The sequence below is a fragment of the Elephas maximus genome, chromosome 2, assembly GCF_024166365.1.
Source record: "Elephas maximus indicus isolate mEleMax1 chromosome 2, mEleMax1 primary haplotype, whole genome shotgun sequence".
Taxonomy (NCBI): domain Eukaryota; kingdom Metazoa; phylum Chordata; class Mammalia; order Proboscidea; family Elephantidae; genus Elephas; species Elephas maximus.
This window is the reverse complement of record NC_064820.1, coordinates 207,658,139-207,680,832: the sequence shown is the minus strand read 5'-3', so window position 1 is coordinate 207,680,832 and position 22,694 is coordinate 207,658,139. Positions and strand designations below refer to the sequence as shown.

The window sequence follows — 22,694 nt, the reverse complement described above, 5'->3', positions numbered from 1 at the left end:
AAGGTCAAGATTAATCCCTCATTTTATTTCAGACCTTTGCAGTTTAAAAACATAACGAAGACTGGAAAACCAACAGAGATATTGGTTAATTTGTGTTTATACAATAATTTTGCTTTACGACATTCAGCAGAAATGAACATGTAACTTTCAAACAACAGAGTCACACAATATTTAGTTGTATGAAAAAGAATCTCACAATGTCTTTCCTTTTGTCAAGCCCCAGGAAGAGGTGTATCATGGCCAATCTGACCACTTTGGTGGCTGAATTCATCCTCATGGGATTTTCAGATATCAGGGATCACCAAGTCTTCCACGCCACACTGTTCTTACTCATCTACCTGATAGCTCTGGTTGGCAACCTCCTCATCATTCTTCTCACCACTTTGGACCAGCACCTCAAAAGTCCCATGTACTTTTTCCTGAGGACCCTGTCATTCTTAGATCTTTGTTTCATTTCTGTCACAGTTCCCAAGGCCATCATCCATTCTTTGACTCAAAATAGTTCCATATCTTTCCTGGGGTGTGTGGCACAGGTCTTTTTAGTTGTTCTGTTTGCTTGAGCAGAGCTGGCCTTGCTCACAGTAATGTCCTATGACCGATTTGCAGCCATTTGCCGGCCCCTATATTACTAGGTTGTCATGAAAAAAAGGGCCTGTAAACAGATGGTTGCTGCTTCATGGCTCAGTGGGGTTGTCTCTGGGTTCTTGAATACATCTGTGACCTTCTCTTTACCATTTTGTAGGTCGAATTTTGTCTATCAATTCTTCTGTGAGATCCCTTCACTACTCAAACTATCCTGCTCAGAGAATTATCTTGCTGAGACTGGAGCCATAATCATTACAACATCCTTGGGTTTTCTGTGTTTTATTTCTATCATGGTTTCCTATATCCACATCTTAGTCACGGTTCTAAGGATACCATCAGTGGAATGCCGGTCAAGAGCCTTTTCCACCTGTATTCCTCACCTTGTAGTTGTTACTGTTTTTCTAACTACAGGATCCATTGCCTACCTAAAGCCAGTGTCACAGTCCCCTTCAGTTTGAGGTCTTCTGGCATCTGTCTTCTATACTGTGGTGCCACCTACCCTGAATCCCATCACCTATAGCATGAAGAACAAGGACATGAAAACCGCCTTTTGGAAAATTTTGAGAAAGATTGTCATCACACAATAATAGCAACCACAAAAGCAACTACATGGATATTTTATTCAATTCAGACAAACAAGAGTTCAATTCAGTTAATAGCAATAGGTTTTCTACTGTTTTACATAAGTGGAAACTATATTTTTATTCACTCATAGAGTTCACGCTTTTTCTATATTTTTTAATCTTAATAAAAATACATATAAAGTAGGAATTCCCAAAGCAAGAGATTTAAGGCAGCAGAAAGTATAATTGGGGAAGTGATTACATTCCTCTTATTTGTATTTTCTTTAAATTTACAGTTGTATAGGTATACTTCTGCAGTTTGATTTTTTACTCAGCATTATGCATTTGAGATCTCTCTGTATTACACTCATTTAATAATGGGCATTACATTGTTACCAGGTTCTTCTTTTTAAGACTACAAATTATTGTAATGAATATACTTCCCTATGCACAGAAAATAAGGTTGTTTAAAAACATTCATCATTTTCAGTTTTATAAGACGTTCAAATTATTGTTTTAACAGCTGATGCACTGATTTACATTCCTAAGAGTAGTGGCCAAAAGTACCATACTTTCTTTTTCCTTTTCCAATATTTAATGTATTCAGAATATGATGGACTCTGATTAAAGGGTTTGACCTCAGATCTGAACTGTGACTAGGACCCCAGTCTTGTTGCCTTGGAACAGAGTTTAGATGTCAATGCTGTTTGCAGAAACCTCTTATCTGCACCTTGGCTTGAATTAAGTTTGTTTCTCTATGTCAGAGTGACTAAGGTGGTCCAGAGGAAGATGCTTTATTCTTACTGATAAAATCCCAATTAGTCAAATGACCAAGAGTCTATTATTTTAGACAACTGTGCTTCACAGTGCATAAGAAGAGTAGTCATTCTAAAAAGGGGGTAGCTATGGTACTTTAGAGATGCAGAATGTCTTTGGGGGAAAATATTGTTTCCTATTAACCTTGCAGATGCTTTGTCTGTGCTGTTATGCCAGCCTGATGAATGGCTGAGCAGATTTAAAATTACTTAACATTTAGATAGGAGGCCTGGTGGCACAATGGTTAATCCCTCAACTGTTAACTAAAAGCTTATTGGTTAGAACCCATGAGCTGTTCCTCGGGAGAAAGATGTGACAATATACTTCAAGGGAGTTTTACAGCTTTGGAAACCCTATGGGGCAGTTCTACCCTGTCCTGTAGGGTCACTATGAGTTGGAATTGACTCGATAGCAACAGGTTTGGTTTCTTTGGTTTTGATACATAGGTGTTTAATTTATCTGAATTAATGGAAAGGTTTTCACATTTTAATCTTTAAAGGGATAACATTATGTCATCAAGTTTTATTACTGCTCTCCTTTATCAAAGTTTTGTAATGTTACCAATTAATTTATAGGTTTCTGCATACCTGAAGGTGTTTCTGAGTTCTTTATTTTATTCATTTGTTCTTTCTCTTCTGCACCAATTCTGTGCTTTCTTTACTACCAGACATTTATAGAAATAATTGATACCTCTAAGTCAAGACCTCTTCTAAGTTGTACTCTAAAACACCTTAGTTTTTTGTGAACAGTTTATTTTTGAATTTTAAAATAATTTTATGTTTGATTTTCTCCATGTGCTTTTGTTATTTATAAAAAGCAAAGAAGGGTCTGTTAAAGAATAGCTACATGGCAGGGCCAAGATGGTATAGTCAGATGTTTCCAGTGATCCCTCTTACAACAAAGACCTGAAAACACAAGTGAAATGATTATATTTATGACAACCTAGAATCCTTGAACATAAAAGGCAAAGTTTTAAGATGGACTGAGTGGCAGGGGGAGGGAGAGACAGTTTGGATGCAGAGAGGAGTTGCCAGACCTGAATTGCTGGGAACCCTTAGGCACCATTCCCTGGAGTGACTGCGGTGGGGCTGGCAGTAGCATTCCAGATGCAGGTTTCTCAGGGATAGGCAGCATGCCGCACAGCCTACTCACACCTCCGGAAACAGAGAAAAATGGCACTCTCAGAAAAAGCTAAGTCCTTGCGTATATTTTACCGTGCTACCAGCCCCCAAGCCAGCTTCAGTGGCTGTCAACTTCAATGGGCCTGAGATAGGTCCTGCTGTGCACTCTGAACCATTCTCCCAGCCTGGGAGAAGGAATAAATTCACAACTGGGGGAAAACATAATCTGCCAGCTCCATTAAGCTGGAGATCTCAGGAAAGAAGTGGCTCCTGTCCAGGCATAAATGGTCCATGGACTTTGGATACATTTCCACCCTGCATGCACCTGTGTGGGCCTACTTCAGGAGAATAGGCCCTTGTTGGCAGACTGCAACTGGTTTAGCTCTGCGGTGGAGCAATGGGTTTTTGATGTTTGACACTGCTTTGCCTATTAAACAGGGTCCTCACCTACCCATATTGGGGGCCTAAATGCTGGTGGCTCCACCCATGTCACCTAGCCACCCGCAACAGTGGTCCAAGGATAAGTGGTATGTCCCAATCCTTGCAATCAATACCATTGGGTGCCCGTGGTCTGTCTGTGGAGCCCCCACACCTGTGAGCTCTAGGGATCAGGGACGTGTTTTCCTCACAGACCCTCTGGACAGTTTTCAGGCCCCTTCCTTCTTCTCAGCATGATCCCCTCCTGGAACCAGATGCCTGTACCTACACCAATCACCCCTGCCCCTCTAAAACTGTAGGACAGAGCCTGTACCACAAACTTGATGACCAACTACCTGGACATCTGAGATAAATTTATCCAAGAAAAGTGACTGGACTTCTAGGCTCATATACCTGATAACAGCTCTAGCCATCTGGTAACAGGACATTAGAGCTTCAAAGGTGAGAATAATCAGGCTGGCTCACTCAAGCAGCCTATCTGAGCATATCAAAACAAAGCAAAAAGCTGATACAGTAAGCAAACATAAAATAAATTAATACAACTTATAGATGGCTCAGGGACAACAGTCAATATCAAATCACATAAAGAAGCAGATCATGATTGCTTCAACAAGCTCTCAAACAAATAACCAAGGGATCTTCTGGATGAAGGTGCCTTCCTGGAATTACCAGATGTAGATGATTACAAAAGATTAATATACAGAACTCTTCAAGACATCAAGAATTAGGTCAGGAAGGAGATCAGGAAAAATGCAGAAAAAGCTAAGGAACACACAGATAAAACCATTGAAGAAATTAAAAAGGTTCTTCAAGAACATAATAAAAAATTTAATAGGCTGCAAGAATCCACAGAGAGACAGGAGTCAGAAATTCAGAAGATTAACAATAAAATCATGGAATTAGACAACACAATAGAAAGTCAGAGGTGGAGAATTGAGGAAGAAGGAGGTAGAATTAGTGAGACAGAAGATAAGATATTTGGCACCAATATATTGCAAGAAAAATCACATAAAAGAATTAAAAAAAAATGAAGAAACTATAAGAACCATGTGGGACTCTATCAAGGGAAATAACCTACAAGTGATTGGCGTACTGGAACAGGGAGGGATAACAGAAAATGCAGCGAGAATTATTGAAGATTTGTTGGCAGAAAACTTTCTTGATATTGTGAAAGATGAGAAGATATCTATCCAAGATGTTCATTGAACGCCACATATGGTAGATCTCAAAAGAGAGTCACCAAGACATATTATAATCAAATTTGCCAAAACCAAAGATAAAGAGAGAATTTTAAGAACAGCTAGGGATAAAAAAAAAAGTCACCTACAAAGGAGAGTCAATAAGAACGAGCCTGGACTACTGAGCAGAAACCATGCAGGCAAAAAGGCAATGGGATGACTTATATAAAGCATTAAAGGGAAAAAATTGCCACCCAAGAATCATATATCCAGCAAAACTGTCTCTCAAATTTGAAGGTGAAATTAGGGCATAACCAGATAAACAGAAGACTAAAGCAAGTTCTCTGGTTAGAAAATCAACAATATCAGATATCCACCCAAGACCAGAACACAAGACAGAGCAACCAGATGTCAACCCAGATAGGGAAATCACAAAAATAAACAAAGATAAAAAGAAAATGCTTAAAACAGAAAAACAGCAGCGTCCTTATGTAAAAGATTTCAACATTAAGGCAATAAAGAGGGACTAAGAAATGTCATCATAGATTTTTCATATGGAGAGGAAGACAAGGTGATACAAAGAAATAAAAATTAGGTTTAAACTTAGAAAAATAGGGGTAAACATTAAAGTAACCACAAAGGAAACAATCTTTCCAATCAAAATAAAAGACAAGAAAAAAATAGTATACAAAACCAAAATCAACAAAAACAAATGAGAGGAAAAGACAATATATAAAAAGAAACTACTCAGCACAAAAAATTAAGTGGAAACAAGAAACTGTCAACAATGCACAAAAAAAGACATCAAAATGACAGCACTAAACTCATACCTATCCATAAATACGCTAAATGTAAATGGACTCAATGCACCAATAAAGTGACAGAGCGTGGCAGAATGGATAAAAAACCACAATCTGTCCATGTGTTGCCTACAAAAGACACACCTTAGACTTAGAGACACAAACAAACCAAAGTTAAAAGGATGGAAAAAATATATCAAGCAGACAACAATCAAAAAAGAAGAGGAGTGGCAATATTAATTTCTGACAAAATAGACTTCAAAGTTAAATCCTCCACAAAGGATAAGGTAGGACACTATATAATGATTAAAGGGACAAAACACCAGGAAGATATAACCATATTAAATATTTATGCACCCAATGACAGGGCTGCAAGGTACATAAAACGAACCCTAACAGGACTGAAAAGTGAGATAGACAGCTCCACAATTATAGTAGACTTCAACACACCACTTTTGGTGAACATCCAGAAAGAAGCTCAGTAAAGACACAGAAGATCTAAATGCCACAGTCAACCAACATGACCTCATAAACATATACAGAACACTCCACCCAACAGCAGCCAAGTGTACTTTCTTTTCTAGTGCACATGGAACGTTCTCTAGAATAGACCACATATTAGGACATAAGGCAAGCCTTATCAGAATCCAAAACATCAAAATATTACCAAGCACCTTCTTTGACCATAAGGCCATAAAAGTGCAAAATCAATAACAGAAAAAACAGGGATAAGAAATCAAACACTTGGAAACTGAACAATACCCTGCTCAAAAATGACTGGGTTATAAAACACATTAAGGATGGAATAAAGAAATTCATAGAATCCAATGTGTATGAAAACACATCCTATCAGAACCTTTTGGATACAGCTAAAGCAGTGCTCAGAGGCCAATTTATAGCAATAAGTGCACACATACAAAAAGAAGAACTAAAATCAAAGAATTATCCCTACGTCTTGAACAAATAGAAAGAGGACAACAAATGAAACTCCCAGGCACCAGAAAAAAGCAAATAATAAAAATTAGAGCAGAATTAAATGAAATAAGAACAGAAAAATAATTGAAAGAGTTAACAAAACCAAAAGCTGGTTCTTTTAAAAATAATTAACAAAATTGATAAACCATGTGCCAAACTGTTTAAGAGAAAAACAAGAGGAGGAAGCAAATAACCTGATTAAGAAATGCGATGGGTGATATTACAATAGACCAAACTGAAATTAAAAGAATCATATTAGATTAGTACAAAAATTTGTACTCTAACAAATTTGAAAACCTAGAATAAATGACAGAATTTCTAAAAACACGCTACCTACCTACACTAACACAAACAGAGATAGAACAATTAAATAAACCCGTAAAAAAAGAAGAGATTGAAAAGGAAATAAAAAAACTCCCAACAAAAAAACGTTGGCCTGGACAACTTCACTGGAGAGTTTACCAAACTTTCAGAGAAGAGTTAACACCACTACTACTAAAGGTATTTCAGAGCATAGAAAAGGATGGAATACTCCTAAATTCATTCTATGAAGCCAGCATATACCTGATACCAAAATCAGGTAAAGACAACACACAAAAAAAGAAAATTAGAGACTTACATCCCTCATGAACTTAGAAACAAAAATAGTCAACAAAATTCTAGCCACTCGGTGGATAAATTCGGCCACGGTGGGGGTTGAACAGCTTGATGAGCATATTAAATGTCATGGAAGTGTACATGTGATGATTGTTGAAATGGCAAATGTTTTGTTACCTACTTATGTACCAAATTAAAAAAAAAATTAATTCGGTCATGAATACCCATTAAAATGATGCCCTCAGAGACAGCTGGTCCATACTTTTGAACCCTCCCAAATCTAAACCTTTGCTGCAGAATAAGTTAAAATGGATACTCGAGAGCCCAATAGACAACAGAGGAGGGCAGAGGATGCAGCTGAGCCTCATGGACAAGTGGAGTAAGAAACATGAGTGCTGCCAAGTGTTCCAAATGGCTCATCTCTTCATGTGGGCTTCATCCTCCTCACTGCACACCACCTTCTTCCACACAGCAGGACCACAACTACCTCGTCTCCATTTCTAGAGAAGAACTGGGACCTGAGGTCTCTGGTCCCCTGTTCTAAACTCCCTGGGAATGGTCTTACTGAATCAGCTGGGTCAGGGATCCACCCCCAAACTGAATACTGGAGTGGGGGAATTGTACAGTGTGGGGGAGAAGTCTATATAGAAAAGGCAGCTCCTAGAGACCACATGACTAGAAGGATGGAGTATTTCCCAACAGAAGACAGTGCTGTTCTGAGCACATGAAATGTTAAAACAGTCCCTAAACATTTATGGTCTATTTAATAGCACAATATATAGAGACGCTCATACAGCAATTAAATACAGGAGCTACCCCAAGATCAAAGACCACAGGCCACAGTTTTGCCATCCCACTAGGCTTAAAGGGAGATACGGAGAGAGAAAGAGAGAGGGGAGCTGCAACATGGAAGACATCGAGAGATGGTGGCACCAGATGGCAGTAATCAGGAGAGACCGGCGTGAGATGGCTGCAATGGGGCTTGCCAACCCAAGGAGCTAAGGGGTGTAACACTTGCCCGAGAAGGCCTCCAGCAGGGTCCAGTGGCAGCAAGGCCCAGCAGGGGCCCACAGAAAAGGGCAAGAAGAAGCTGCCCTAATCGAGGAACTGCAACCTGATTTGTTGCTCCTGTTACTTCCAAATTGATCCCGAACCCAGACTGTACCTTTTACTTCCCTAATAAACCTGTCAACTGTGAAAAAAAAAAAAAATTCTAGCCACTAGAATTCAACAACATATTAAAAAAAAAAAAAAACTCACCATGACCAAGTGGGGTTCATGCCAGGTATGCAGGGATGGGTCAACATTAGAAAAACAATTAATGTAACCCATCACATAAATGAAACAAAAGACAAGAACCACAGAATTTTACCAATTGATGTAGAAAAGGCACTCGGCAAAGTTCAACACCCATTCATGATAAAAACTCTCAGCAAAATAGGAATAGAAGGAAAATTCCTCAACATAATAAAGGGCATTTATACAAAGCCAACAGCCAACATCATCTTAAATGGAGAGAGTCTGAAAGCATTCCCCTTGAGAACAGGAACCAGAGACAAGGATGTCCTTCATCATCACTCTTTTTTTTTTTTTTTAAATATTTATTAAGCTTCAAGTGAACATTTACTATTCCAATCAGTCTGTCACATGTAGGTTTACATACATCTTACTCCCTTCTCCCACTTGCTCTCCCCCTATTGAGTCAGCCCTTACAGTCTCTCGTTCCGTGCCAATTTTACCTTCTTCCCTCTCTCTCTATCTTCCCATCCCCCCTCCAGTCAAGAGTTGCCAACACACTCTCCCGTGTCCACCTGATTTAATTAGCTCACTCTTCATCAGTATCTCTCTCCCCGCCACTGACCAGTCCTTTTCATGCCTGATGATTTGTCTTCGGGGATGGTTCCTGTCCTGTGCCATCAGAAGTTCTGGGGAGCATTGTCTCTGGGATTCCTCTAGTCGCAATCATACCATTAGGTGTGGTCTTTTAATGAGAATTTGGGATCTGCATCCCATTGGTCTCCCGCTCCCTCAGGAGTTGTCTGTTGTGTTCCCTGACAGGGCAGACATCGATTGTGGCCGGGCACCAACTAGTTCTTCTGGTCTCAGGATATTGTAGGTCTCTGGTTCAAGTGGCCCTTTCTGTCTCTTGGGTTCTTAGTTGTCGTGTGACCTTGGTGTTCTTCCTTTGCCTTTGCTCCCGGTGGGTTGAGACCAATTAATGTATTTTAGATGGCTGCTTGTTGGCATTTAGGACCCCAGGTGCCACAATTCAAAGTGGGATGCAGAGTGTTTTCATAATAGAATTGTTTTTCCCATTGATTTAGAAGTCCTCTCAAACCAAGTTCCCCAGACCCCAGCCCCTGCTTCGCTATCCTTTGAAGCTTTCATTTTATCTCGGAAACCTCTTTACTTTTAATCCTGTCCAATTAGGCTGACCTTCCTTCTTTTGAGTGTTGTCTTTCCCTTCACCCAAAGCAGTTCCCATCTACAGGTTGATCAATAAAAAGCCCCCTCCCTCCCTCCCTCCCTCCCTCCCCCCTTTGTAACCACAAAAGTATGTGTTCTTTTCCTTTTTTTCTATTTCTCAAGATCTTATAATAGTGGTCTTATACAATATTTGTCCTTTTGCAACTGACTCATTTCGCTCAGCATAATGCCTTCCAGATTCCTCCATGTTATGAAATGTTTCAGAGATTCGTCACTGTTCTTTATCGATGCGTAGTATTCCATTGTGTGAATATACCACAATTTATTTACCCATTCGTCCGTTGATGGACATCTTGGTTGCTTCCAGCTTTTTGTTATTGTAAACAGAGCTGCAATAAACATGGGTGTGCATATATCTGTTTGTGTGAAGGCTCTTGTATTTTTAGGGTATATTCCGAGGAGTGGGATTTCTGGGTTGTATGGTAGTTCTATTTCTAACTGTTTAAGATAACGCCAGATGGATTTCCAAAGTGGTTGTACCATTTTACAATCCCACCAGCAGTGTATGAGAGTTCCAGTCTCTCCGCAGCCTCTCCAACATTTATTATTTTGTGATTTTTGAATTAATGCCAGTCTAGTTGGTGTCAGATGGAATCTCATCGTAGTTTTAATTTGCATTTCTCTAATGGCTAATGATCGAGAGCATTTTCTCATGTATCTGTTGGCTGCCTGAATATCTTCCTTAGTGAAATGTGTGTTCATATCCTTTGCCCACTTCTTGATTGGGTTGTTTGTCTTTTTGTGGTTGAGTTTTGACAGAATCACGTAGATTTTAGAGATCAGGCGCTGGTCTGAGATGTCATAGCTGAATATTCTTTCCCAGTCTGTAGGTGGTCTTTTTACTCTTTTGGTGAAGTCTTTAGATGAGCATAGGTGTTTGATTTTTAGGAGCTCCCAGTTATCGAGTTTCTCTTCATCATTTTTGGTAATGTTTTGTATTCTGTTTATGCCCTGTATTAGGGCTCCTAGAGTAGATCCTATTTTTTCTTCCATGATTTTTATCGTTTTAGTCTTTATGTTTAGGTCTTTGATCCACTTGGAGTTAGTTTTTGTGCATGGTGTGAGGTATGGGTCCTGTTTCATTCTTTTGCAAATGGATATCCAGGTATGCCAGCACCATTTGTTAAAAAGACTATTATTTCCCCAATTGACTGACACTGGTCCTTTGTCAAATATCAGCTGCTCATACGTGGATGGATTTATATCTGGATTCTCAATTCTGTTCCATTGGTCTATGTGCCTGTTGTTGTACCAGTACCAGGCTGTTTTGACTACTGTAGCTATATAATAGGTTCTGAAATCAGGTAGGGTGAGGCCTCCCACTTTCTTCTTCTTTTTCAGTAATGTTTTGCTTATCCGGGGGTTCTTTCCTTTCCACATGAAATTAGTGATTTGTTTCTCTATTCCCTTAAAGTATGACATTGGTATTTGGATTGGAAGTGCGTTATATGTATAAATGGCTTTTGGTAGAATAGACATTTTTACTATGTTAAGTCTTCCTATCCATGAGCAGGGTATGTTTTTCCATTTAAGTGTGTCCTTTTGAATTTCTTGTAGCAGAGTTTTATAGTTTTCTTTGTATAGGTCTTTTACATCCTTGGTAAGATTTATTCCTAAGTATTTTACCTTCTTGGGGGCTACTGTGAATGGTATTGATTTGGTTATTTCCTCTTCGGTGTTCTTTTTGTTGATGTAGAGGAATCCAAGTGATTTTTGTATGTTTATTTTATATCCTGAGACTCTTCCAAACTCTTCTATTAGTTTCAGTAGTTTTCTGGAGGATTCCTTACGGTTTTCCATGTATACGATCATGTCATCTGCAAATAGTGATAGCTTTACTTCCTCCTTACCAATCTGGATACCCTTTATTTCTTTGTCTAGCCTAATTGCCCTGGCTAGGAGTTCAAGTACGATGTTGAATAAGAGCGGTGATAAAGGGCATCCTTGTCTGGTTCCCGTTCTCAAGGGAAATGCTTTCAGGTTCTCTCCATTTACAGTGATATTGGCCGTTGGCTTTGCATATATGCCCTTTATTATGTTGAGGAATTTTCCTTCAATTCCTATTTTGGTGAGAGTTTTTATCATAAATGGGTGTTGGACTTTGTCAAATGCCTTTTCTGCATCAATTGATAAGATCATGTGGTTTTTGTCTTTTGTTTTATTTATGTGATGGATTACATTAATGGTTTTTCTGATATTAAACCAGCCTTGCATACCTGGCATAAATCCCACTTGATCAGGGTGAATTATTTTTTTGATGTGTTGTTGGATTCTATTGGCTAGAATTTTATTAAGGATTTTTGCATCTATGTTCATGAGGGATATAGGTCTAAAATTTTCTTTTTTTGTAATGTCTTTACCTGGTTTTGGTATCAGGGAGATGGTAGCTTCATAGAATGAGTTGGGTAGTATTCCGTCTTTTTCTATACTTTGAAATACCTTCAATAGTAATGGTGTTAAGTCTTCTCTGAAGGTTTGGTAGAACTCTGCAGTGAAGCCATCTGGGCCAGGACTTTTTTTTGTTGGGAGTTTTTTGATTACCATTTCAATCTCTTTTTTTGTTATGGGTCTATTTAGTTGTTCTACTTCTGAATGTGTTAGTTTAGGTAAGTAGTATTGTTCCAAGAATTTATCCATTTCTTCTAGGTTTTCAAATTTGTTAGAGTACAATTTTATGTAGTAATCTGATATGATTCTTTTGATTTCATTTGGTTCTGTTGTGATGTGGTCCTTCTCGTTTCTTATTCGGGTTATTTGTTTCCTTTCCTGTTTTTCTTTAGTCAGTCTAGCCAATGGTTTATCAATTTTGTTAATTTTTTCAAAGAACCAGCTTTTGGCTTTGTTAATTCTTTCAATTGTTTTTCTGTTCTCTAATTCATTTAGTTCAGCTCTAATTTTTATTATTTGTTTACTTCGGGTGCCTGATGGATTCTTTTGTTGCTCACTTTCTATTTGCTCAAGTTGTCGGGACAGTTCTCTGATTTTGGCTCTTTCTTCTTTTTTATGTGTGCATTTATCGATATAAATTGGCCTCTGAGCACTGCTTTTGCTGTGTCCCAGAGGTTTTGATAGGAAGTATTTTCATTCTCGTTGCTTTCTAAGAATTTCCTTATTCCCTCCTTGATGTCTTCTATAACCCAGTCTTTTTTCAGGAGGGTATTGTTCATTTTCCAAGTATTTGATTTCTTTTCCCTAGTTTTTCTGTTATTGATTTCTAGCTTCATTGCCTTCTGGTCTGAGAAGATGCTTTGTAATATTTCGCTGTTTTGGATTCTGCAAAGATTTGTTTTATGCCCTAATATGTGGTCTATTCTAGAGAATGTTCCATGTGCGCTAGAAAAAAAAGTATATTTTGCAGCAGTTGGGTGGAGAGTTCTGTATAAGTCAATGAGGTCAAGTTGGTTGATTGTTGTAAGTAGGTCTTCTGTGTCTCTATTGAGCTTCTTACTGGATGCCCTGTCCTTCTCCGAAAGTGGTGTGTTGAAGTCTCCTACTATAAATGTGGAGGTGTCTATCTCACTTTTCAATTCTGTTAAAATTTGATTTATGTATCTTGCAGCCCTGTCATTAGCTGCGTAAATATTTAATATGGTTATGTCTTCCTGATCAATTGTCCCTTTTATCATTATATAGTGTCCTTCTTTATCCTTTGTGGTGGATTTAAGTCTAAAGTCTATTTTGTCAGAAATTAATATTGCTACTCCTCTTCTTTTTTGCTTATTGTTTGCTTGATATATTTTTTTCCATCCTTTGAGTTTTAGTTTGTTTGTGTCTCTAAGTCTAAGGTGTGTCTCTTGTAGGCAGCATATAGATGGATCGTGTTTTTTTATCCAGTCCGTGACTGTCTGTCTCTTTATTGGTGCATTTAGTCCATTTACATTCAGCGTAATTATAGATAAGTAAGTTTTTAGTTCTGTCATTTTGATGCCTTTTCATGTGTGTTGTTGGCCATTTCATTTTTCCACATGCTTTTTTGTGCTGAGACGTTTTTCTTAGTAGCTTGTGAGATCCTCATTTTCATAATGTTTAACTTTGTGTTTATTGAGTCGTTACGTTTTTCTTGGCTTTTTTCTTGAGTTATGGAATTGATATTCCTTTTTGTGGTTACCTTTTTATTTACCCCTATTTTTCTAAGTAAAAACCTAACTTGTATCCTTCTATTTCGCCTTGTATCACTCTCCATCTGGCAGTTCAATGCCTCCTATATTTAGTCCCTCTTTTTGATTATTTTGATCGTTTATCTATTGATTTCCATGATTTCCTGTTGTGTGTATTATTTTGTTTATTTATTTATTTTTTAGAATTAGTCTTAATTTGTTTGTTTTTGTGCTTTCCCTGTTTGAGTTGCGTTGATATCAGGACGTTCTGTTTTGTGACCTTGTATTGTGCTGGTACCTGATATTATTGGTCATCCGGCCAAACAATCTCCTTTAGCATTTCTTGCAGTCTTGGTTTAGTTTTTGCAAATTCTCTAAACTTGTGTTTATCTGTAAATATCTTAATTTCTCCTTCATATTTCAGAGAGAGTTTTGCTGGATATATCATCCTTGGTTGGCAGTTTTTCTCCTTCAGTGCTCTGTATACGTCGTCCCATTCCCTTCTTGCCTGCATGGTTTCTGCTGAGTAGTCTGAACTTATTCTTATTGATTCTCCCTTGAAGGAAACCTTTCTTTTCTCCCTGGCTGCTTTTAAAATTTTCTGTTTGTCTTTGGTTTTGGCAAGTTTGATGATGATATGTCTTGGTGTTTTTCTTTTTGGATCAATCTTAAATGGGGTTCGATGAGCATCTTGGATAGATATCCTTTCTTCTTTCATGATGTCAGGGAAGTTTTGTGTCAGGAGTTCTTCAACTATTTTCTCTGTGTTTTCTGTCCCCCCTCCCTGTTCTGGGACTCCAATTACTCGTAAGTTATCCTTCTTGATAGAGTCCCACATGATTCTTAGGGTTTCTTCATTTTTTTTAATTCTTTTATCTGATTTTTTTTCAGCTATGTTGGTGTTGTTTCCCTGGTCCTCCAGAAGTCCCAGTCTACATTCTAATTGCTCGAGTCTGCTCCTCTGACTTTCTATTGCGTTGTCAAATTGTGTAATTTTATTGTTAATCTTTTGGATTTCTACATGCTGTCTCTCTATGGATTCTTGCAACTTGTTAATTTTTCCACTATGCTCTTGAATAATCTTTTTGAGTTCTTCAACAGTTTTATCAGTGTGTTCCTTGGCTTTTTCTGCATTTATCCTAATTTCATTTGTGATATCTCTAAGCATTCTGTAAATTAGTTTTTTATATTCTGTATCTGATAATTCCAGGATTGTATCTTCATTTGGGAAAGATTTTGATTCTTTTGTTTGGGGGGTTGGAGAAGCTGTCATGGTCTGTTTCTTTATGTGGTTTGATATGGACTGCTCTCTCCGAGCCATCACTGGGAAACTAGTTTTTCCAAGTAGTCGGCTAAAAAAAAATGCAGTCAGATCCCTATCTGAATTCTCTCTCTGGCTCCGGGTATTCGGATGTTGATGGGGTCGCCTGGGGAGGGTGGGGAAGGGATCTAAGAGCTAGGAGTGTAGCACCACAGAATATAGAGCTGAACACCACGTTCACGCTCCACCCCCGTTCGCCAAAATCCGGGCTGGACGGGTCCCTGGCTAGGACACTGCTTTCCTTGCTCAGAAACCAGTCACTTCCTCCTGGGGACTTCCTCCGGTGCGCGGCACCGCTCGTGGGCACTGGGTGGGCGTTTCCCGCACGAATGGGTGGGCCCGCCCCCAGGGTCTATTCAGGTGATTATAATTAGGTCCCGCGGTCATGCCCCGCCTGTGCGTGCGCCCAAATCCCAGCGGGATGACTTCCAGGTTGAGACGCTGCTTTCCCTGTTCGGGAACCAGTCACTTCCTCCCTGGGACTTCTCCTTCCGGAGCGCCACACCTCTCGCGCGAACTGGTTTGGCGTCACCTGCACGGCCAGGTGGGCCCGCCCCCTGGGTCAATTCCGGGCAATAAAAATGGACTCCGCGCTCACGCCCCGCTCGTGCGCGCGCCCAAGCCCCAGCAGGACGGCACCCCGTCTGGGACGCTACTTTCTGCGCTTCGGGACCAATCAGTTCCTCCGCACGGCCAGGTGGGCCTGCCCCCTGGGTCAATTCAGGGCAATAAAAATGGACTCCGCACTCACACCCCACTCGTGCGCGTGCCCAAGCACCGGTAAGACGGCACCCTGTCTGGGACGCTACTTTCTGCGCTTCGGGACCAATCAGTTCCTCCCGGGGACTTCTCCTTCCGGTGTGCCACACCTCTCGCTCAAACTGGGAGGGTGTCACTCGCACGACCAGGTGGTCCCGCCCCCTGGGTCAATTCAGGGTAATAAAGATGGACCCCGTGCTCATGCCCCGCCCACGCGCGAACGCGTGCCCAGATCCCAGCAGAATGGCTCCCCGTCTGGGATGCTGCTTTCCCTGTTTTGAGACCAGACACCTCCGGGGATTTCTCCCTCTGGTGTGCCGTGCCACACGCGCGGACTGGGTGCGCGTCCTCCCGCACGAACGCGTGGGCCCCGCCCTGGGGTCACTCCAGGGAAACACAGCTGACCCCCCCTCGCTCGCGCCCCCTCGGCTTCTCGCCTAACTCCCGGCGGGACGGCACCCCAGCTGGGACGCTGTTCTCCCCCCTCCCAGATCAGTCACTGCCTCCCGGGTGCTTCTCCCTCCGGCTGCGCCCCTACGCCGCCCGCGCCAACCTGCTAGGCTTCCTCCCGGGATGGGTTCGGGGGGGAAGGGGTGGGCCCCCTTTCTGTGGCGTCTGCCCCCCTGGGCTCTGCCCCAGATAGAGCTCCGAAGGTCACCTGCCTGGTGCGCTGGCTCCTAGTTCTGAAAACAGTCGCTGTCTGCCCGTATTTGTTCGTCCTCCGTCTCTAAGTCTGTGCTTGTTGTTCAGAGTTCGTAGATTGTTATGTGTGTGATCGATTCCCTTGTTTTTCCGAGTCTTTGTTGCAAGAGGGATCCGCGGGAGCGTCCACCTAGTCCGCCATCTTGGCCCCCGCCTCTCATCATCATCACTCTTATTCAACATCATGCTGGAGGCCCTAACCAGAGAAATTAGCCTAGAGAAAGAAATAAAGTCATCTGGAATGGTAAGGAAGAAGTAAAATTACCTCTATTTGCAGATGACATGATCTTATACACAGAAAAAACCTAAAGAATCCCCAAGAAAATTACTGAAACTAATAGAAGAGTTCAGCAGAGTATTAGGATACGAGATAAGCATACAAAAATCAGTTGGATTCCTCAACATCAACAAAAAGAACATTGAAGAGGAAATCACCAAATCAATACAATTTACAGTACCAGCAAGAAGATAAAATACATAGGAATAAATCTTACCAGAGATGTAAAAGACCTATGCAAAGAAAACTACAAGACACTAGTGCAAGAAACCAAAAGAGACCCACATAAGTGGAAAAACATACCTTGCTCATGGATAGGAAGTCTTAACATTATAAAAATGTGTATTCTACCAAAAGTGATCTGTAGATACAATGCAATTCCAATCTGAATTCCAAAGACATTTTTTAATGAGATGGAGAAACAAATCACCTACTTCATATCAAAGGGAAAGAGGCTCTGGATAAGTAAAGCATTACTGAAAAAGAAGAACAAAGTGGGAGGCCTCAAATTACCTGATATTAGAAACTATTATACCACCACAGCAGTCAAAACAGCCTAGTACTGGTACAACAACAGACACATACACCAATGGAACAGAATTGAGAATCCAGACATAAATGCATCCACATATGAGCAGCTGATATTTGACAAAGGCCCAAAGCCAGTTAAATGGGGAAAAGACAGTCTGTTTAACAAATGGTGCTGGCATAACTGGATATCCATCTGCAAAAAAAGGAAACAAGACCCATATCTCACACCATGCACAAAAACTAACTGAAAAAGGATCAAAGAAAGACCTAAATATAAAATCTAATTGATAAGATTCATGGAAGAAAAAACTGGGGCAATGCTAGGGGCATAATGCATGGCATAAACAGTATACAAAACATTAGTAACAATGCACAAACACCAGAAGAGAAACTAGATAACTGGGAGCTCCTAAAAATCAAACACATAGGCTCATCCAAAGACTTCACCAAAAGAATAAAAAGATTATCTACAGGCTGGGAAAAAGTTTTTAGCTATGACATTTCCAATCAGCATCTGATCTCTAAAATATACATTGTACTGTAACAACTCAACAACAAAAAGACAAATAACCCAATTAAAAAATGGGCAAAAGATGTGAACCAGCAATTCACTGAAGATGTCATTCAGTTAGCTAGCAGATACATGAGGAAGTGCTCATGATCATTAGCAATTAGAGAAATGTAAATCAAAACTACAATGAGATTACATCTCACTCCAACAAAGCTGGCATTAACCCAAAATACACAATATAATAAATGTTGGAGAGGTTTTGGAGAGAATGGAACACTTATACAGTGCTGATAGGATTGTAAAATGGTACAACCACTTTGGAAATTGTTTTGGCGCTTCCTTGAAAAGCTAGGGATAGAACTACCATAAGATTCAGTAGCCCCACTCCTTGGAATATATCCTAGAGAAATAAGAGCCTTTACACGAACAGATATATGCACACCCATGTTTATTGCAGCACTTTTTACAATAGCAAAAAGATAGAAGCAACCAAGGTGCCCATCAATGGATGAATGCATAAATAAATTATGGTATACTCACACAATGGAATACTACACATCAATAAAGAATGACGAATCTGTGAAAGATTTCATAACATGGAGGAATCTGGAAGGCATTATGCTGAGTGAAATTATTCAGTTGCAAAAAGAGAAATATTTTATGAGACCACGATTATAAGAACTCCAGAAATAGTTTCAACAGAGAAGAAAATATTTTTTGACTGTTACAAGAGTGGGGAGGGAGCAGGGGAGAGGGGTAATCACTAATTTGATAGTAGATAAGAACTATTTTAGGAGAAGGGAAGGACAACACACAGTACAGGAGAGGGCAGCACAACTGGACTAAACAAAAAGCGAAGTAGTTTTCTGAATAAACTGAACACTTCGAAGGCCAGCGTAGCAGGGACAAGGGTTTGGGGACCATGGTTTCAGGGGCCATCTAGTTCAAGTGGCATAATAAAATCTATTAAGAAAACATTCTGCATCCCTCTTTGGAGGGTAGTGTTTTGGGTCTTAAAAGATTGAAGTTGTCAAGGATTTCATTTTACTTGGATCCACAATCAACAGCCATGGAAGCAGCAGTCAAGAAATCAAAGGACATATTGCGTTGGGTAAATCTGCTGCAAAGGACCTCTTCAAAGTGTTGAAGAGCAAAGATGTCACCCTGAAGACTAAGGTGTACCTGACCCAAGCCATGGTATTTTCAAGCACATCATATGCATGGGAAAGCTGGAAAATGAATAAGGAAGACTGAAGATTGTAGTGTTGGTGAAGAATATTGAATACACCATGGACTGCCAAAAGAACGAACAAATCTGTCTTGGAAGAAGTGTGGCCAGAATGCTCATTAGAGGCAAGGATGGCGAGGCTGCATCTTACATACTTTGGACACGTTGTCAGGAGGGATCAGCCCCTGGAGAAGGACATCATGCTTGGCAGAGTACAGGGTCAGCGGAAAAGAGGCAGACCCTCAACAAGGTGGATTGGCACAGTGGCTGTAACAATGAGCTCAAGCATAACAACAATTGTAAGGATGGCAAAGGACCGGGCAGTTTTTCGTTCTCTTGTGCATAGGGTCGCTTTGGGTTGGAATGACTCAACAGCACCTAACAACAACAACAACAACAACAACACGCCTCCATCAGAATTCTTGGGCGACCAGGTACTTTGTCCGTGAGCAGTAATATTTTGAAAGGAATCTTTTTTTTTATTTCTTTTCCTGAGCAGTAGGTCTCAACCGTGGGCTTAAAATATTCAACAAACCATTTTGTAAACAGATGTGCTGTCATTCAGGTTTTGTCGTTCCTTTCATAGAGCTCAGGCAGAGTAGCTTAGCATAATTCTTAAGGACTCTAGGATTTTCAGAATGGTAAAGGAGCACTGGCTTTAACTTAAAGACACCAGCTGCTTTAGCACCTAACAGGAAAGTCTGTCTGTCCTTTGAAGCTTTGAAGCTTTGAAGCCAGGCATTGCCTTGGCCTCTCTAGCTATGAAAGTCCCAGACACTGTCTTCTTCCGGTATAAGGTTATTTTGTCTACACTGAAAACCTGTTGGTTAACGTAGCCACCTTTGATTATTTTAGCTAGATCTTCTGGATAACTTGTTGTAGCTTCTGCATTAGCGTTTGTTGCTTCACCTTCAACTTTTTTGTTATGGAGATGGTTTCTTTTTTTGAACCTCATTAACTAACCTCTGCTAGCGCCAAACTTTTCTTCTGCAGCTTCCTCACCTTTCTCAGCCTTCACAGAACTGAAGAGTTAGGGTCTTGCTCTGGATTAGGCTTTGGCTTAATGGAATGTTGTGGCTTGTTTGGTCTTCTATCCAGCCCACTAAAACTTTTTCCACATCGGCAATAAGGCTGTTTTGCTTTCTTATCATTGGTGTATTCACTGGAGTAGCACTTTTAATTTCCTTTAAGAACTTTTCCTTTGCATTCACAACTGAGCTAACCATTTGGCACAAGAGGATTAGCTTTTAAACTATCTTGACACAAAACATGCTTTCCTTACTAAGTTTAATCATTTCTAGCTTTTGATTTCAATTGAGAGACTCTTACCTTCACTTGAACACTTACAGGTCATTGTAGGGTTGTTAATCGGCCGAATTTAAATATTGTTGTGTCTCAGGGGATTGGGAAGCCCAAGGAGAGGAAGAGAGATGAGGGAATAGCTGGTGGGTGGAGCAGTCAGAACATATACAACATTTATCCATTAAGTACACTGTCTTATATTGGTGAGGTTCATTGCAACAAAAATTACAATAGTAATATCAAAGATCACTTATCACAGGTCACTATAATGTATATATTAATAATGTGAAAGTTGAAATATTGTGAGAATTAGCAAAATATGACACAGAGACACGAAGTGAGCACATGTTAGAAAAATGGCACCCACAGACGAGCTCATCGCAGGGTTGCCACTAACCTTCAATTTGTGAAGGACAATAAAATGAAGCACAATAAAACCTATATCAAAGAGAGTTTTCTCTATTAGGTATTCACAGAGATTGAGTCCCTACTGTCTGGATTGTATCTACTTCCAGAAAGAAGCCTGGGCAATGTCGGTCTCAGGTGAATGCAAATTCTTATCCAGGTCTGATGAAGAGAATCCAGAGTATGAACTGGTGTTAATACAATTTAAAAATCTATGAGAAAATGGTGAACATGAGATATACATAGATTATAAGAGAGTGAAGAATGAAATCAAAGGACTTATTTCACAAAGCAATCTTTGATGAAGTCCAAAACCCAGCTACTTACGGAAACTCAGAATATTATAACATGATTCGTTGCTATACTTTAACACTAGGAAATCACTCTACGTAGTTACCTTGCTGTCCCTGGATGACGCAAATGGTTAACACCCTCAGCTCTGAACCAATGGGTTTGAGGCTAAGTCCACACAGAGGCACCTCAAAGAAAGGCCTGGCAATCTACCTCTAAAAATATCAACCTTTGAAAACTATATGAGGCACTGTTCTACTCTGATACACATGGTGTCACCATGAGGCAGGGTCAACTTGATGACAACTGATTTATCACTGTGTCCCCTCAAAATAGATAAGTGCATATCCAACTGACTTCACAGTTATAGTAGCCTATTTTCATGTAGAACACAACCTCTCAGAAAAACACCAGCTCAATGAAGGCTTCTCATTTCCCTCAAATCTATAGTCCTGACAACTAGATAGATCAAAAAGATAAATAATCATTGGTTTCAATAAATATGATACTTTTTAAAATTTGAGGTCTATGTAAAAACCTATCACAACTATGTGAGATGCATTTTAATGGTTTATTTATATTTATACTTTTTTGGGTTTTTATATATACCTTATACATTTATTGTTAATATAATTCTTATTTTATGCTTTTTGTTCCTCCTGATGTTTGGGTATTTAAAAACATATTTTCTAAATATACATATGTGTATATATATATTTTTTAATCGTACTCTTTTTTGTTGTACTTTAGGTGAAGGTTTACAGAACAAACTAGTTTCTCATTGAACAGTTAGTACACCCATTACTGTATGAAATTGGTTAACAGCCCCATGACATGTCAACACTCCGTTCTCAACCCTGGGTTCCCTATTACCAGCTTTCCTGTTCCTTTCTGCCTTCCAGTCCCTGCCCCAGAGCTGGTGTGCCCCTTTAGTCTTGTTTTGTTCCATGGGCCTGTTCAATCTTTGGCTGAAGGGTGAACCTCAGGAGTGACTTCATTACTGAGCTAAAGGGTATCCAGGGGCCATACTCTCAGGGTTTCTCCAGTCTCTGTCAGGCCAGCAAGTTTGGCCTTTCTTTTTGAGTTAGAATTTTGTTCTACACTTTTCTCCAGCTCTGCCCAGGACCCTCTATTGTGATCCCTGTCAGGGCAGTCAGTGGTGGGAGCCAGGCACCATCTAGTTGTAGTGGACTCTGTCTGGTGGAAGCCTTGGTAGATGCGGTGGTCCATCAGTCTTTAGGACTAATCTTTCCTTTATGTCTTTAGTTTTCTTCATTCTTCCATGCTCCCAAAGGGAAGAGACCAGTGGAGTATACTAGATGGTCGCTCACAGGCTTTTAAGACCCCAGACTCTGCTCACCAAAGCAGAATGTAGAACTTATTATTTATGAGCTATGTTATGCCAGTTGAGCTAGATATTCCCCAACATCATGGTCCCTGCAGTCCTCAGCCCAGCAATTTGGACCCTCAGGGAGTTTGGATGTGTCTATGGAGCTACCATGACCTTACCTTGTACAGATTGTGCTGGCTTCCCCAGTATTTTTTACCATCTTACCCTTCTCCAAAGTTAACACTTATCTCCCATCTGTCGTACATATCAAAGATAGTTTCTTTTTGTATCTAAGGCTTTTCATGAGTTTTTACAGTAGTGGTCTCATACAATATTTGTCCCTTTGTGATTGACTTGTCTCACTCAGCATAATGCCCTCC

The 22,694-nt window shown here is 40.0% G+C and overlaps 1 pseudogene; it reads left to right on the top strand.

Moving 5' to 3' along the window:
* The first annotated feature begins 236 nt into the window (after nucleotides 1-236).
* On the top strand, nucleotides 237-1,172 carry LOC126067892 (olfactory receptor 14A16-like; annotated as a pseudogene).
* Nucleotides 1,173-22,694: the final 21,522 nt, after the last annotated feature.